The sequence below is a fragment of the Haliotis rufescens genome, unplaced genomic scaffold (assembly GCF_023055435.1).
Source record: "Haliotis rufescens isolate VD_foot unplaced genomic scaffold, xgHalRufe1.0.p SCAF_20, whole genome shotgun sequence".
NCBI lineage: Eukaryota > Metazoa > Mollusca > Gastropoda > Lepetellida > Haliotidae > Haliotis > Haliotis rufescens.
In genome coordinates, this window is record NW_025963891.1 from 4,995,932 (window position 1) to 5,014,121 (window position 18,190).

The 18,190-nt window shown below is 47.4% G+C and overlaps 1 protein-coding gene across 1 annotated transcript in view; it reads right to left on the reverse strand.

Annotated features, from left to right (window-relative positions):
* The window catches only part of LOC124118940 (noggin-like), a 39,073-nt gene extending 34,173 nt beyond the window's left edge, over positions 1-4,900 (reverse strand). Inside the window, exon 1 of the mRNA XM_046481268.2 lies at positions 4,730-4,900. The gene's annotated coding sequence lies outside the window, so the exon portion shown is untranslated. The remainder of the gene's footprint in view (positions 1-4,729) is intronic.
* Between the last annotated feature and the right edge of the window lie 13,290 nt (positions 4,901-18,190).

Here is an 18,190-nt window from a genome sequence, read left to right on the forward strand (position 1 = left end):
GGCGCTCGGCATTAAAGGGCTAAAACAAGGACTGGTCGGCTCGGAGTCACTATACTGTGTCTGTGTGCGGTATTCATGTTCTGGCGCTCGGCATTAAGGGGCTAAAACAAGGACTGGTCGGCTCGGAGTCACTATACTGTGTCTGTGTGCGGTATTCATGTTCTGGCGCTCGGCATTAAGGGGCTAAAACAAGGACTGGTCGGCTCGGAGTCACTATACTATGTCTGAGTGCGGTATTCATGTTCTGGCGCTCGGCATTAAGGGGCTAAAACAAGGACTGGTCGGCTCGGAGTCAGTATACTGTGTCTGAGTGGGGTATTCATGTTAAACTGCGGCATGGTATCTCAGTGAGCTAGCACTATAAATCGGCATCAGTCCGGACTAGTACAAGCAGCCACACATACACGTGCATGTACGTCGCTATATAAGTGCAATAATCTTGGACGCGACGTTAAACCAAATTTCACCTCACCTCACCTATGACACCTATACGTATGATACTATTTTCCTATTCAAGTCGGCTGGGGTCTGTTGTGTGTGGCAGTTCTACACACACTGTATCCGTACTAACAACGCGGGGTCCAGACCTGGCCCAGGGATCTGGAGGTATTCTAGCGGTCAGATCAATGGGAGTACTGACAAGTCGACCAACTACAGTATAGAGATGTATCACGTCGGAAGGACCCCATGCTGACGTGGCACTTGGAGACACATTCCCCCACACTGACGAACGCTCATTCGATCAAAACAAACTAATTATGTTATGACTAGTCTCAACAAAAACACACGCACATGATGGCGAGAGGTTCTCCGGTAAAAGTCTTCTTTCCTGCCGTTCACTTGGCTGCCATGTTGTCTCAGACCGACGACATGGAGTCGCCACTGCAGATAGCTTGGCACGTCGCCGAGCCTCACGCCCACCTGCTGCCAGTTTCCGCCATGCCGGGGAACACCAAACTCCCGCCGTGGCACCACGCTCGCAACTAATTAATATACTCAGTCTTAGAGTCAACAGACCTTGTCGCAGAACTGTTTTGAAAAAGATAGTGTATACATAAACATGAGATGGATAAATAAATAAATAAATAAACAATAAATAAATAAATAAATAAATAAAGAGAAGAAAAACAACATAAATACCAGTAAATCAACGTATCGACGTTTATTCTGTGCCCTACCACTTTTACTACTGGTAGAGCGGTATTACCCCGATAGTCATTTGTCTCATAAATGAAGTCCATTTCCGATCTGAGCAATTACACGAGACACTTACAGGTTGCGTCGTGTGTAATTGGCAGTTTTCAACCCGCCCGTGCCAAGGTGTGTGTAGGCAAAGCTTATCAGAGCGTTCTGCTAGCACTCGCAATACACGAGAAACAGCGGAAGCGATGTAATTATCGCTCTGTTGTACTCGCGCTCAGCACGAGATCTGGCTCCAGACAAACGAGATTTACAGGTGAGAAACAGAGCAACATGGACGGTCGTGCAGGAGGAAGTGACACTTACGTACCTCCTCGCCTATTTCAATGTTCCCCTTTACAACCCCAATTTGCCCCCACCTTACTTAATGTGCTGTGAAAGTTGTGTTGTTAGTGTGTGGTTGTCAGCGGACAGTGTGTCAGTGATGGCAGTGTGTGGCTGTGTCAGTAACGACAGAGGTATTATTATGTCAGTGACGACAGTGTGTAGTTGTGTCAGTGATGACAGTCTGTGGTTGTGTCAGTGGTGACAGTGTCTGGTTTATTATTATACCACTTATACGTATGATACTACCAATCATACCACTGTCATCACAAACACAACCACACACTGTCATCACAGAGAACCACACACTTTCATCACAGACAACCACACACTGTCATCACTGACACAACCACACACTGTCATCACAGACAACCACACACTGTCATCACTGACACAACCACACACTGTCATCACTGACACAACCACACACTGTCATCACAGACAACCACACACTGTCATCACTGACACAACCACACACTGTCATCACTGACACAACCACACACTGTCATCACAGACAACCACACACTATCATCACTGACACAACCACACACTGTCATCACTGACACAACCACACACTGTCATCACTGACACAACCACACACTGTCATCACTGACACAACCACACACTGTCATCACTGACACAACCACAAACTGTCAACAGAGACAACCACGCACTGTCATCTCTGACACAACCACACACTGTCATCTCTGACAAAATTATGCTACTGTCATCACTGACATAATAATACCACTGTCATCACTGATGCAACGCCAATCTGTCATCACTTATACAACCACACACTGTCATCACTGACATAATTGTACCACTGTCATCATTGACACAACCACAAACTGTCATCACCGATACAACCACACTGTCAACACTGACATAATTATACCACTGTCATCACTGACAAAACCACACACTGTCATCACCGATACAACCACAAACTGTCATCACTGACACAACCACACACTGTCATCTCTGACACAACCACACACTGTAATCTCTGACAAAATTATGCTACTGTCATCACTGACATAATAGAACCACTGTCATCACTGATGCAACGACAATCTGTCATCACTTATACAACCACACACTGTCATCACTGACATAATTGTACCACTGTCATCATTGACACAACCACAAACTGTCATCACCGATACAACCACACACTGTCAACACTGACATAATTATACCACTGGCATCACTGATACAACCACACACTGTCATCACTGACACAACCACACACTGTCATCACTGACAAAATTATGCTACTGTAATCACTGACATAATAATACCACTGTCATCACTGACATAATTATACCACTGTCATCACTGATACAACCACACACTTTCATCACTGACACAACCACACACTGTCATCACTGACAAAATTATGCTACTGTAATCACTGACATAATAATACCACTGTCATCACTGACACAACCACACAATGTCATCACTGACATAATTGTACCACTGTCATCATTGATACAACCACACACTGTCATCACCGATACAACCACACACTGTCATCACTGACATAATAATGCTACTGTCATCACTGACGCAACCACACACTGTCATCACTGACATAATAATTCTACTGCAATCACTGACACAACCACAATCTGTCATCACTGACACAATTATACCAATGTCATCACTGACACAACCACACACTGTCATCACTGACACAATCACAATCTGTCATCACTGACACAACCACACACTGTCATCACTGACACAACCACAATCTGTCAATACTGACACAACCACACACTGTCATCACTGACACAACCACAATCTGTCAATACTGACACAACCACACACTGTCATCACTGACACAACCACACACTGTCATCACTGACACAACCACACACTGTCATCTCTGACAAAATTATGCTGCTGTCATCACTGACACAATAATACCCCACTGTCATCACTGATGCAACGACAATCTGTCATCACTGATACAACCACACACTGTCATCACTGACATACTTATACCACTGTCATCACTGACAAAACCACACATTGTCATCACTGACACAACCACACACTGTCATCTCTGACAAAATTATGCTACTGACATCACTGACATAATAATACCACTGTCACCACTGATGCAACGACAATCTGTCATCACTGATACAACCACACACTGTCATCACTGACATAAGAATACTACTGTAATCACTGAAACAACCACAATCTGTCATCACCGATACAACCACACACTGTCATCACTGACATAATTGTACCACTGTCATCATTGACACAACCACAAACTGTCATCACCGATACAACCACACACTGTCATCACTGACAAAACCCCACACTGTCATCAATGACACAACCACAATCTGTCATCACTGACACAACCACACACTGTCATCACTGACACAACCACAATCTGTCATCACTGACACAACCACACACTGTCATCACTGACACAACCACAATCTGTCATCACTGACACAACCACACACTGTCATCACTGACACAACCACACACTGTCATCACTGACACAACCACAATCTGTCATCACTGACACAACCACACACTGTCGTCACTGACAAAACCCCACACTGTCATCACTGACACAATTATACCAATGTCATCACTGACACAACCACACACTGTCATCACTGACAAAACCCCACACTGTCATCAGTGACACAACCACACACTGTCATCACTGACAGAACCACTCACTGTCATCACTGACACAATTATACCACTGTCATCACTGACACAACCACACAATGTCATCACTGACACAACCACACACTGTCATCACTGACATAGTCACACACCGTCATCACTGACTCAATTATACTACTGGCATCACTGACAAAACCAGTGTCAGTGATGACAGTGTGTGGTTGTGTCAGTGATGACAGTGTGGGGTTTTGTCATTGATGACAGTGCCTGGTTTCGTCAGTGATGACAGTGTGTGGTCGTGTAAGTGATGACAGTGTGTGGTTTTGTCAGTGGTGACAGTTTGTGGCTATATGAGGGATGACAGTGAGTTGGTTATGTCAATGGTGACAGTGTGTGTTTATGTCAATGGCGACAGTGAGTTGGTTACATCATTAGCGTGGTTTGGGTTTGAGTTCACAGTGACGGTAGCCTGCCTGTAAGGTATGGAGCCTGGTGACGTATTGGTGCACGTGCAATAAATTGGAAGTCTTACCTGTGACAACAGGTGCGAGTCAGAGGCCGGTGAGACAGATTGTCCAACAGGTGCCCTTCACAACACACAAGACTGCCTGCACGGTATGCCTTTCCTCAATCAATTTAAGTAAACTGTCATCTTCCCGCCCTTTTTATACGTGGCACTAGCATTTCACACCCCACCAGTCAGTATTAATTGATGGTTCTCCCTCATCCCACATGGCGCCAGACCTGAGACTTTCTTTCCCCCTTCCCTCTCATCTGCAGCAAGTATTTGGACCTCTTCCCACGTCGTCATCCTGATGAGGCACCCATGACCCCTACTCCCTCTGCCCCCAAGCCCCTCCTCGCCATCCTGCCTCCCAAGGTCCTCCCGCAGCCCCGGACTCGACCACCTAGAAGAAGCGTTCTTTGTACCCCAGCCTGCTAGTGTCAGTTTCAAAGGGTTGATTGCCACAATACCACAAGCATTAGGAGAGGTGTGAGGATGCACTGGAGAGGCTATGGGCCGCCAACGCGTGCCGTTTTCGCTAGGTGTCGCCACTGTGCACGTAACGAGGCCGACCCACGGGAGACAGACGCCCTTCCCACCCTTACCTCTCGGAGACTTCCCAGGACGGTATACCAGTCAGGCGGGGGAGGGGGCAGAGTAAACGCTTCCCCCGATGGCATCTCCCCATCTTCTCCAAGTCGTCCCCGCCACGTCGGCTCCGAAACGTCGCCATTCCTACTACAACGGCGTCACGAGCTCCGATTAATCAGCCCTCTTCGACCCTCTCATTGCCACCTTTAACCGTGTGAAGATGCTGTTCCATCGAGGAAAACATTGCCCGTCGAGACCCGTCTCATCACAACAGTTTTTAAGCCTGCCGCCATCATTTCTGCCCCATTAAAGTCGCCGCCAAATTTCCAGAATTCTTTGCACGTTTGCCAGCATCCACTTCTCCACCACACTTGCTCTTCTTAAGCAAGTTCACGCTGCGAACACCAGCGTAATGCAACTTCTAATGAGCGTTTACCTTCACAATTAGCAAATCAGACGCTGCTTATCTTCCTATGCCACCACGGCTCAACACTTGCCCCTGTCGGGGACCCTCCCTCCCTCAGCTTTACGGTACCCTCCCTCAGTTATACGGCACCGGTACGGCACGCGCCGCGTTCACCCCACGGCAGGTCGCAACACTAAAACAAAGACACGTGCTATCGCCTTGATCGTTTGTCGGTTTGTTTGAATAGAGGCAAGCATGTATACAAAATAATACCCGACTGTCTTAAGGGTATTCGCATACTGGATACCTCAAAGAAAACGTGTTTCATAATGATAATATTACACAGAACTCATGGTCGACCTAACTCTCGTTAAATCTCCTGTCAGAATGTGTCTGCGTGTGGCAATTTGTTAATAACCCATTCGTATCCAATCCCATCTTTCAACACCCGTTGAGAATCTGGACTGAAAGGATCTTCAGTATCGTGTGATTGTCTTTCGATTGAAATAGTGAATCGGGTGATCACAATGGCTGCTGACTATCAATAGCCCAGTTGTCCATTGCGCATGCTCACCTTACCATCAATTCACCCTTTCCAATCGCAGACTTCCTCCTCACTGCAATACCGATACACTGCCCGCTGAAAAATCTCCACGCGATAATCTACGAATAATACAATAGGTCCGCGCCGTCCATCACCATGACCACGGGGAACCTCGACAGGGACTATGGAACTTGTGTCAATTCTGGTCTATACGGGTCTTTGCTGGGCCTACCACCACTGGCATTCGGATATTCGGGATTCCGGGTAGCCTTGATCCTAAGTAGTCTATGGTGGGCGTACCACGTGGGAATTCTGGGTAGCCCTGGTCCAAAGTAGGCTATGCAGGGCGTACCACGTGTGGATTCCAGGTTGCCCTGGTCCCAAGTAGTCTATGCTCCTCGTACCACGTGTGGATTCCGGGTAGCCCCGGTCCCAAAGAGTCTATGCTGGGCGTACCACGTGGGGACTTCGGGTAGCCCTGGTCCCAAGTAGTCTCTGCTGGGCGTACTACCTGGGGATTCCGGGTAGCCCTGGTCCCAAGTTGTCTATGCTTGGCATACCACGTGTGGATTCCGGGTAGCCTTGGTCCCAAGTTGTCTATGCTGGGCGTACCACGTGTGGATTCCGGGTTGCCCTGGTCCCAAAGAGTCTATGCTCCTCGTACCACGTGGGGACTTCGAGTAGCCTTGATCCCAAGTAGTCTCTGCTGGGCGTACTACCTGGGGATTCCGGGTAGCCTTGGTCCCAAGTTGCCTATGCTGGGCGTACCACGTTGGGACTTCGGGTAGCCCTGGTCCCAAGTAGTCTATGCTGGGCGTACCACGTGGGGATTCCGGGTAGCCTTGGTCCCAAGTTGTCTATGCTGGGCGTACCACGTGTGGATTCCGGGTTGCCCTGGTCCCAAGTAATCTATGCTGGGCGTACTACCTGGGGATTCCGGGTAGCCTTGGTCCCAAGTAGTCTATGGTGGGCGTACCACGTGGGGATTCTGGGTAGCCCTGGTCCCAAGTAGGCTATGCTGGGCGTACCACGTGGGGATTCAGGGTTGCCCTGGTCCCAAAGAGTCTATGCTCCTCGTACCACGTGTGGATTCCGGGTAGCCTTGGTCCCAAGTTGTCTATGCTGGGCGTACCACGTGTCGATTCCGGGTTGCCCTGGTCCCAAAGAGTCTATGCTGGGCGTACCACGTGGGGACTTCGGGTAGCCCTGGTCCCAAGTAGTCTCTGCTGGGCGTATTACCTGGGGATTCCGGGTAGCCTTGGTCCCAAGTTGTCTATGCTGGGCGTACCACGTTGGGACTTCGGGTAGCCCTGGTCCCAAGTTGTCTATGCTGGGCGTACCACGTGTGGATTCCGGGTTGCCCTGGTCCCAAGTAGTCTATGCTGGGCGTACCACCTGGGGATTCCGGGTAGCCTTGATCCCAAGTAGTCTATGGTGGGCGTACCACGTGGGGATTCTTGGTAGCCCTGGTCCCAAGTAGGCTATGCTGGGCGTACCACGTGGGGATTCCGGGTTGCCCTGGTCCCAAGTAGTCTATGCTCCTCGTACCACGTGTGGATTCCGGGTAGCCTTGGTCCCAAAGAGTCTATGCTGGGCGTACCACGTGGGGATTCTTGGTAGCCGTGGTCCCAAGTAGTCTATGCTTGGCGTACCACGTGGAGATTCCGGGTAGCCCTGGTCCCAAGTAGACTATGCTGGGCGTACCACGTGGGGATACCGGGTAGGATTGGTCCCACGTAGTCTTGATCCCAGTGATCAATTTATTTATTTTGCCGTCGAGCACGAAGTATTCTGCATCTGATCCTAAGTTCTCGTTTCAACTAATATCCAACTGTTTGTTCTGACAATCCAGTTAACAGCCGATTCACATTTTTGCCATCTAATGACAAACCAGTTGAAAGCAGGTTCAATTTTTGCCCCACTAATGACAAACGAGTTTTCAGCCGATTCACTGTTGTGACCACTAATGGCAAACGAGTTTACAGCCGATTCACATTTTTGCCCACTAAAAGCAAACGAGTTTACAGCCGATTCACATTTTTGCCCACTTATGACAAACGAGATTACAGCCGATTCACATTTTTGCCCACTTATGACAAACGAGATTACAGCTGATTCACATTTTTGCCCACTTATGACAAACGAGATTACAGCCGATTCACATGTTTGCCCTCTAATGACAAACGAGATTACAGCCGATTCACATTTTTGCCCGCTAATGACAAACAAGTTTACAGCCGATTCACATTTTTGCCCACTAATGACAAACCAGTTTACAGCCGATTCACATTTATGCCAACTAATGACAAACCAGTTTACAGCCGAATCACTGTTGTAATCACTAATGACAAACGAGTTTACAGCCGATTCACATTTCGTCCACAATCGACAAACGGGTTTACAGCCCTGTATTTGTCCTACTATATCTTCAATGAACCTATGTGTACTGAGCCACCGTGGTGTTCAGTATGTGGACGCCTTGTTATATATCCTGCTGACCTGTGACTGCCAATTTATCGCACATGTGTATATCTTCGTGGTTCGATCAACTGGCCAAGCGATAACGTGACAGGCTCGAGTTTCCTACCCTCAGTCCTGCACCTTTGTTTCAATACAAGAGACCAGTGGGACCGCCTCATCTATATGCTATTTAGATCCATGCATAAAGATTCAAAATGACAAAACAATCTCCACAAGACAAGATGACAAGAGGGATGACTTCAACTTCCCAATTGTTAACTTTCCCTTTATGTGGAGCGATATTCCCGCAGCTCAAGCCTTTGGTGTCTATATTTCACAAATTTTGAGATACAATCGAGCATGCTCTTTCTGCCAAGATTTGAAAGTGCTCCATTTCATTATTGCTCATAGGTTGTTTGATCGGGGTTACAGCGTTCAAGGCATCAGTAAAGCTCTCAAAACGTGTTATTGTAGACAGACCGCCTCCGTGGTCTAGTGGTAGAGTGTCCGCCCGGAGAGCGGAAGGTCCGGGGTTCGATCCCCGGCCGCGTCATACCAAAAGAGGCTAAAACAAGGACTGGTCGGCTCGGAGTCAGTATACTGTGTCTAAGTGGGATATTCATGTTAAACTGCGGCATGGTATCTCAGTGAGCTAGCACTATAAATCGGCATCAGTCCGGACTAGAACAAGCAGCCACACACACACACGTACATGCACGTCGCTATATAAGTGCAATTATCTTGAACGCGACGTTAAACCCCATTTCACCACACCTCACCTGTTATGGTAGACACGTGAAAGACCATTTCCGAATGTGACGCGTCAGCGACAAAAATTATGTCCGATGGAATTCTCTATTTTAACCATATGTTGGAGGTTTTTTCCAAGTGAACGGGTGACTTGCTTTTGCATGTGTTTATAACGGATGCCAACGGTGGGGCAGGATACGCTCACCTTTTCGCGAACAGCTGGTACCATCACTATTTGATAGTGATTCATAAACACATGCTCATGATAGAGCAGAAATCGTACAATGGACTCTGCTTTTATTAGAGATTGCTTACGTACGTTACAATAATGGAAATGTTTTTGTCCCCCTTTTTTAACCAAGTCCTGAACGCTTTCATCCACTGGACTCATGAATTCATACTTTGTTCATAAGTAACATATCTATAACAATATATATAATATTCACCATATTGTGTCGATGATCTAGCCTTGCTGTACTGAAAGAAAAGTCCATGCATGTGTAGTATTTTATCCTCGTAAGAGGCAAGTCTAGATAATGGACAGTACAGACTCTTATAGGGACACCTTGTTCTTATTATTTACATAATCTAGAACTTATGATTTAAACTAATAATTGCCTTAGAGACTTGTGCAAGTCTATTGGGGATATTTGGAAGTTCAGAGTACTGACATATCTGTGGTGGAATATGGGCCGTAAACTTAGGGTTTGTAATTCATTTCTGGTTTGTGTTGACAGTGTGTGATCCCCGTGGATGTCGCAAGGCCGACTCACACACTACAACTATCTGAAGAAGGCAACATCTACCCCACAGGTGGAAGGGATAATCCTTCTCGGGCGACTGTCAGTAAATCATGTTTTAATTTGTATAACGCTGTAAGCACTTCTCGCTCTTATTGCTCGCTTTTCACAGTCGGTGGCAGATGGCGCCGCCACACAGCTTGTAAGATTATAAATTTCACACCTCTCACCTCGTCTCCTTTTCTGCTCACTGCAGGGACTCAATAACTCAGTGATCTTGACTCAATAATTGCGCCTGTGTTTAATGGGGTAGCATGCAGGAGGTTTGTACGGGAAGTGGTTGAGGGTGGGGTAGCATGCAGAAGGTTGTACGGGTAGTTGAAGAGGGTGGCGTACACGTGGGATGTACTGGTAGAGGAAGAGGGCAGCTTGCAGGAGATGTGTACAGGTAGAGGGAAGAGGTAGAGGATGGGGTAGCATGCAGAAGGATTGTACGGGTAGGGGCAGAGGGTGGGGTACACGAGGGTTATACTGGTAGTGGAAGAGGATGGGGTACACGAGGGATGTACTGGTAGTGGAAGAGGATGGGGTACACGAGGGTTGTACTGGTAGTGGTAGAGGGTGGGGTACACGAGGGTTGTACTGGTAGTGGAAGAGGATGGGGTACACGAGGGTTGTACTGGTAGTGGAAGAGCGTGGGGTACACGAGGGTTGTACTGGTAGTGGAAGAGGATGGGGTACACGAGGGTTGTACTGGTAGTGGAAGAGCGTGGGGTACACGAGGGTTGTACTGGTAGTGGAAGAGCGTGGGGTACACGAGGGTTGTACTGGTAGTGGTAGAGGGTTGGGTACACGAGGGTTATACTGGTAGTGGTAGAGGGAGGGGTACACGAGGGTTGTACTGGTAGTGGTAGAGGGAGGGGTACACGAGGGTTATACTGGTAGTGGTAGAGGGAGGGGTACACGAGGGTTGTACTGGTAGTGGTAGAGGGAGGGGTACACGAGGGTTATACTGGTAGTGGTAGAGGGAGGGGTACACGAGGGTTGTACTGGTAGTGGTAGAGGGAGGGGTACACGAGGGTTATACTGGTAGTGGTAGAGGGTGGGGTACACGAGGGTTATACTGGTAGTGGTAGAGGGAGGGGTACACGAGGGTTATACTGGTAGTGGTAGAGGGAGGGGTACACGAGGGTTGTACTGGTAGTGGTAGAGGGAGGGGTACACGAGGGTTATACTGGCAGTGGAAGAGGATGGGGTACACGAGTGTTGTACTGGTAGTGGTAGAGGGTGGGGTACACGAGGGTTGTACTGGTAGTGGTAGAGGGTGGGGTACACGAGGGTTGTACTGGTAGTGGTAGAGGGTGGGGTACACGAGGGTTGTACTGGTAGTGGTAGAGCGAGGCGTACACGAGGGTTGTACTGGTAGTGGTAGAGGGTGGGGTACACGAGGGTTGTACTGGTAGTGGTAGAGGGTGGGGTACACGAGGGTTGTACTGGTAGTGGTAGAGCGAGGCGTACACGAGGGTTGTACTGGTAGTGGTAGAGGGTGGGGTACACGAGGGTTGTACTGGTACTGGAAGAGCGTGGGGTACATGAGGGATGTACTGGTAGTGGAAGAGCGTGGCGTACACGAGGGTTGTACTGGTACTGGAAGAGCGTGGGGTACAAGAGCGTTGTACTGGTACTGGAAGAGCGTGGGGTACATGAGGGATGTACTGGTAGTGGAAGAGCGTGGGGTACACGAGGGTTGTACTGGTACTGGAAGAGCGTGGGGTACACGAGGGTTGTACTGGTACTGGAAGAGCGTGGGGTACACGAGGGTTGTACTGGTAGTGGAAGAGCGTGGGGTACACGAGGGTTGTACTGGTACTGGAAGAGCGTGGGGTACACGAGGGTTGTACTGGTACTGGAAGAGCGTGGGGTACATGAGGGATGTACTGGTAGTGGAAGAGCGTGGGGTACATGAGGGATGTACTGGTACTGGAAGAGCGTGGCGTACACGAGGGTTACACTGGTACTGGAAGAGCGTGGGGTACATGAGGGATGTACTGGTAGTGGAAGAGCGTGGGGTACATGAGGGATGTACTGGTAGTGGAAGAGCGTGGGGTACACGAGGGTTGTACTGGTACTGGAAGAGCGAGACGTATACGAGGGTTGTACTGGTAGTGGTAGAGGGTGGGGTACACGAGGGTTGTACTGGTAGTGGTAGAGGTTTGCGTACACGAGGGTTGTACTGGTAGTGGTAGAGGGTGGGGTACACGAGGGTTGTACTGGTAGTGGTAGAGGTTTGCGTACACGAGGGTTGTACTGGTAGTGGTAGAGGGTGGGGTACACGAGGGTTGTACTGGTAGTGGTAGAGGGTGGGGTACACGAGGGTTGTACTGGTAGTGGTAGAGGGTGGGGTACACGAGGGTTGTACTGGTAGTGGTAGAGGGTGGGGTACACGAGGGTTATACTGGTAGTGGTAGAGGGTGGGGTACACGGGGGTTGTACTGGTAGTGGAAGAGGGTGGGGGACACGAGGATTGTACTGGTAGTGGAAGAGCGTGGCGTACACGAGTGTTGTACTGGTAGTGGAAGAGCGAGGCGTACACGAGGGTTGTACTAGTAGTGGAAGAGGATGGCGTACACGAGTGTTGTACTGGTAGTGGAAGAGCGAGGCGTACACGAGGGTTGTACTAGTAGTGGAAGAGGGTGGCGTACACGAGGGTCGTACTGGTAGTGGTTAAGGGTTTTAACACTAAACGTACAACCACGTGTTATACATAAGGTTTTACCATATATCGTACAACCACGTGTTATACATAAGGTTTTACCATTTATCGTACAACCACGTGTTATACATCAGGTTTTACCATTTATCGTACAACCACGTGTTATACATCAGGTTTTACCATTTATCGTACAACCACGTGTTATGCATCAGGTTTTACCATTTATCGTACAACCACGTGTTATACATCAGGTTTTACCTTTTATCGTACAGCACATGTGTTATACATCAGGTTTTACCATTTATCGTACAACACACGTGTTATACATCAGGTTTTACCATATATCGTACAACCACGTGTTATACATCAGGTTTTAATATTTATCGTACAACCACGTGTTATACATCAGGTTTTACCATTTATCGTACAACACACGTGTTATACATCAGGTTTTACCATTTATCGTACAACCACGTGTTATGCATCAGGTTTTACCATTTATCGTACAGCACATGTGTTATATATCAGGTTTTTTCACTACAACTAAATGTACCTTAAGAACGATAGCACCCACCCGTATACCGGAGGGGAATGTGTGAGGGAGTACGGCGTTACCTTGAGGACATGACACATCACAAAGTCACCGCCATCGGATACCTATTATTTGAAATTCAGTTCGATTCTTTGATGTATTTTGTCTGTTGACACCACAGGACGCCGCGAAGTCTGTGTTCTGACATCGCGGAGTACCGCGGTAGTCGTCCTCCCCAGGAATGCCGTGCTCACCCCGTTCCCAACGCCGCCCAGTCGCCGACATGTTACACTGTAGACAGAGGTTGGTGATTTTGTGAGATTCTACATAATGCGTCTGTACTCTAGATATCACCGGATATATACATAATAGATATGTAGATACATGTAATTATATAAGACTCGCGCAACATCAAACAGAGCTGCCGGCTCGGCTAAACCTTAATCCCGCCCCATTCAAAACGGGAGTTCGTTTTTCTAGGTAGACGAGGTGGGCCCGACTCCTATCAAAGGAAAAGGTAGGTGGATTATGTGAACTTAATCACAAGAATAGAATATGTGGTCTGTGTCACTAAAGGTGAGATGGTAGAATATGTGGTCTGTGTCACTATATGTGAGGGTAGAATATGTGGTCTGTGTCACTATAAGTGAGATGGTAGAATATGTGATCTGTGTCACTATAGATGAGGGTAGAATATGCGGTCTGTGTCACTATAGGTGAGATGGTAGAATATGTGGTCTGTGTCACTATAGGTGAGGGTAGAATATGCGGTCTGTGTCACTATACGTGAGATGGTAGAATATGTGGCCTGTGTCCCTATAGGTGAGATGGTAGAATATGTGGTCTGTGTCACTATAGGTGAGATGGTAGAATATGTGGCCTGTGTCCCTATAGGTGAGATGGTAGAATATGTGGTCTGTGTCACTATAGGTGAGATGGTAGAAGATGTGGTCTGTGTCACTATAGGTGTGGGTAGAATATGCGGTCTGTGTCACAATAGGTGAGATGGTAGAATATGTGGCCTGTGTCACTATAGAATATGCGGTGTGTGTCACTATAGGTGAGGGTAGAATATGTGATCTGTGTCACTATTGGTGAGATGGTAGAAGATGTGGTCTGTGTCACTATAGGTGTGGGTAGAATATGCGGTCTGTGTCACTATAGGTGAGATGGTAGAATATGTGATCTGTGTCACTATAGATGTGGGTAGAATATGCGGTCTGTGTCACTATAGGTGAGGGTAGAATATGTGGCCTGTGTCATTATAGATGAGGGTAGAATATGCGGTCTGTGTCACTATAGGTGAGGGTAGAATATGTGGTCTGTGTTACTATAGGTTTGGGTAGAATATGCGGTCTGTGTCTCTATAAGTGAGATGGTAGAATATGTGGCCTGTGTCACTATAGATGAAGGTAGAATATGCGGTCTGTGTCACTATAGGTGAGGGTAGAAAATGTGGTCTGTGTCACAATAGGTGAGATTGTAGAATATGTGGTCTGTGTCACTTTAAGTGAGGGTAGAATATATGATCTGGGTCACTATCGGTGAGGGTAGAATATGTGGTCTGTGTCACTATAGGTGAGGGTAGAATATGTGGTCTGTGTCACTATAGGTGAGATAGAATATGTGGTCTGTGTCACTATAGGTGAGGGTAGAATATGTGGTCTGTGTCACTATAGGTGAGATAGAATATGTGGTCTGTGTCACTATCGGTGAGGGTAGAATATGTGGTCTGTGTCACTATAGGTGAGGGTAGAATATGTGGTATGTGTCACTTTAAGTGAGGGTAGAATATATGATCTGGGTCACTATCGGTGAGGGTAGAATATGTGGCCTGTGTAACTATAGGTGAGATGGTAGAATGTGTGGTCTGTGTCACTATCGGTGAGATTGTAGAATATGTGGTCTGTGTCACTATAGGTGAGGGTAGAAAATGTGGTCTGTGTCACTATCGGTGAGGGTAGAATATGTGATCTGTGTCACTATAGATGAGGGTAGAATATGCGGTCTGTGTCACTATAGGTGAGATGGTAGAATATGTGGTCTGTGTCACTATAGGTGAAGGTAGAATATGCGGTCTTATCTCACTATAGGTGAGATGGTAGAATATGTGGTCTGTGTCACTATCGGTGAGGGTAGAATATGTGGTCTGTGTCACTATCGGTGAGGGTAGAATATGTGGTCTGTGTCACTATAGGTGAGTGTAGAATATGTGGTCTGTATCGCTATTGGTGAGGGTAGAATATGTGGTCTGTGTCACTATCGGTGAAGGTAGAATATGTGGTCTGTATCGCAAAGGATCAATCGAGAGTGTACAATATGAACACCTATATCAAGAGAAGAGAATGTAAAATAGTATACCTATATTAATAGACGAGAGAGTAGAGTGTTATACCAATACCATTAGAAGAGAGCGGAGACTAAGCACAGATACAATAGACGATGTGATAAAGACCATGCAACCAATAGTGAAAACAATAGACCCAACAGACAGTGAGAGTCTGTAGACAAACTTATTGACACAGATATTAACTAGTTTTCAATCGGTGGTCAATATGGCGTGGCTAACCAAGCCTGACGCTAATGTTAATCAGTTGTTTTCAGTGACTCCTTAACTCGAGGCTTCTGTTCTGTCATCTTCCTGCAAAAACAATCAAAAGAAAGAAACTCGAAAAGGTCTGTATCGTATAACGGGAACAACATATGTACTCTCGCGGTTAATGAAGGTTGTAGGTCTAGTCTTGGGGCCAACTCAAGTCGGTAGCTCGTTAATAATGCTGGGTTTATAACACTTAATTCGCTGCAGGTAATACATAATTTCTCGTTTGTTAGTTATGATGTAAATATTGGCTGTACATGCGGGCGGACAGGGAGATAGCGTGACTCAGTCCGCCTCTCTCCTACGTCATGGAAGCACGCGAGGTGATGTGTTGCAGTTGGTGATAATAGAGGTTATAATCTTCAACTTCCTGTCATAACAAGGGGCATGCGTAGAAGCACTAAACGATTAAATCCAACACATCAAGGTATGGGGATAGACTTCTGGTTAGCAATGTACTTCTCATGTGTTTTATTCCCTGCGGTGCCAGTTCTTCCTGTCTCTTAGGCAGTGGGGTAGCCTAGTGGTTAAAGCGTTCGCTCGTCATGCCGAGTTCGATCCCCGACATAGGTACAATGTGTGAAGCCCATTTCTGGTCTCCCCCAGCTGTGATATTGCTGGAATGTTGCTAAAAGCGGCGTAAAACCAAACTCACTCACTCACTCTTCCTGCCTCTGTGGTATTGCTTCTCATGTTCAGTCTCACTCCATCCCGTGTTATTGGGTTACGTAATAACAAGTTTCTGCAGCATAAGACCAACTGGAAGGACGGACATGTTTGACCTGATCAGCACAACAAACAAGGAGGATTGTGTTCTGTCTTTAAAATATGACCCTTTGTCGGCTTTAAGCCTTGCTGTGAGGAATACACATTGCTACATCCAACAGCACGCGCTCCATGCTCACGTTATGTACATAACTTGGGTGCCAGATCATTTACTTTAGAGGCCTACTAGACAACTGTACTTGTGACACCCAGACCCCAGGCAGAAGAACACTGAGAATATCGTTATTTTCGCACCTTGTGTAGAGATGTTTGTATACGTAGGTTGTATTTCTATAGGCTCCGACGCCCGGGGGTCTTGTGGTGTTTTTCGGACGTGCCCTGCGTGTGGAGACAGTCATGTACTGAGGGGTGGAAGTGACGGTAGCGGCACAGTGGCGGCAGATGACCACACGGGCGTGCTGCAGGCGTCTCATGTCGCCGTTGTGGGTGTCTCCGACGCGCGATACACAGCCAGTCAAGCCACCTCCGACCTGGCGCTGTGTACAAACTCGAATCTACATGAGTCTTCCAGACTCTAAGCCGAATCCCACCGTCCACATTTACACCGATTAACTTGCCCGCCATCTAAGGCCTCTTTGCTTTTCGGATTCTCTTTACGGCGTGAAGACTGCTAATCCCCATGATCAGAGACAAATCTGCTGAAGGCATCTACAGTAAACATTCTCTTATGTTACAGTTTGCTAGAGGGTAGGTTGAGTTTACCTGACAGGACCCCACCACGGTAAGCTGTTGACTCAAGCAGAGAAATAGCAGTCAGTCCCACTGCTTTAGACTGTCCTCAACGACAAAGGGTATTGTCAGAACCTCCCGCGAGGATGGCAGACAGATTTGTCGCCAGATGCCAGAGTTGCCTCCCCTTGGTTGGTGCAGTGCAGAATAGACCCGGAATACGTTGTTTGCATTGGTGTGTATAGGTCAGGGATACCTTTGCTTGCCTTACAATGAGCATTCTGGGCAGCAAAGGCCAATGTTCCCTTGTTTGTCTGATGCGCTTTGCAAGTCAGAACAGCTGGCGGTTCCTTGATTGTCTAACCATGCGCTTTGAAGATCATACTAACTGCCTGTTCCTAACTTGTCTCATGCGATTTGCAGATCAGAACAGCTGCTGGTTCCTTGATTGTCTAACCATGCGCTTTGAAGATCATACTAGCTGCCTGTTCCGAACTTGTCTGATGCGATTTGCAGATCAGCATAGCTGCCGTTTACTTCTTTATCTGACCATGCGATTTGCAGATCAGAATAGCTGCCGTTTACTTCTTTAACTGACCATGCGATTTGCAGATCAGAATAGCTGCCGTTTACTTCTTTAACTGACCATACTATTTGCAGATCAGAATAGCTGCCGTTTACTTCTTTAACTGACCATG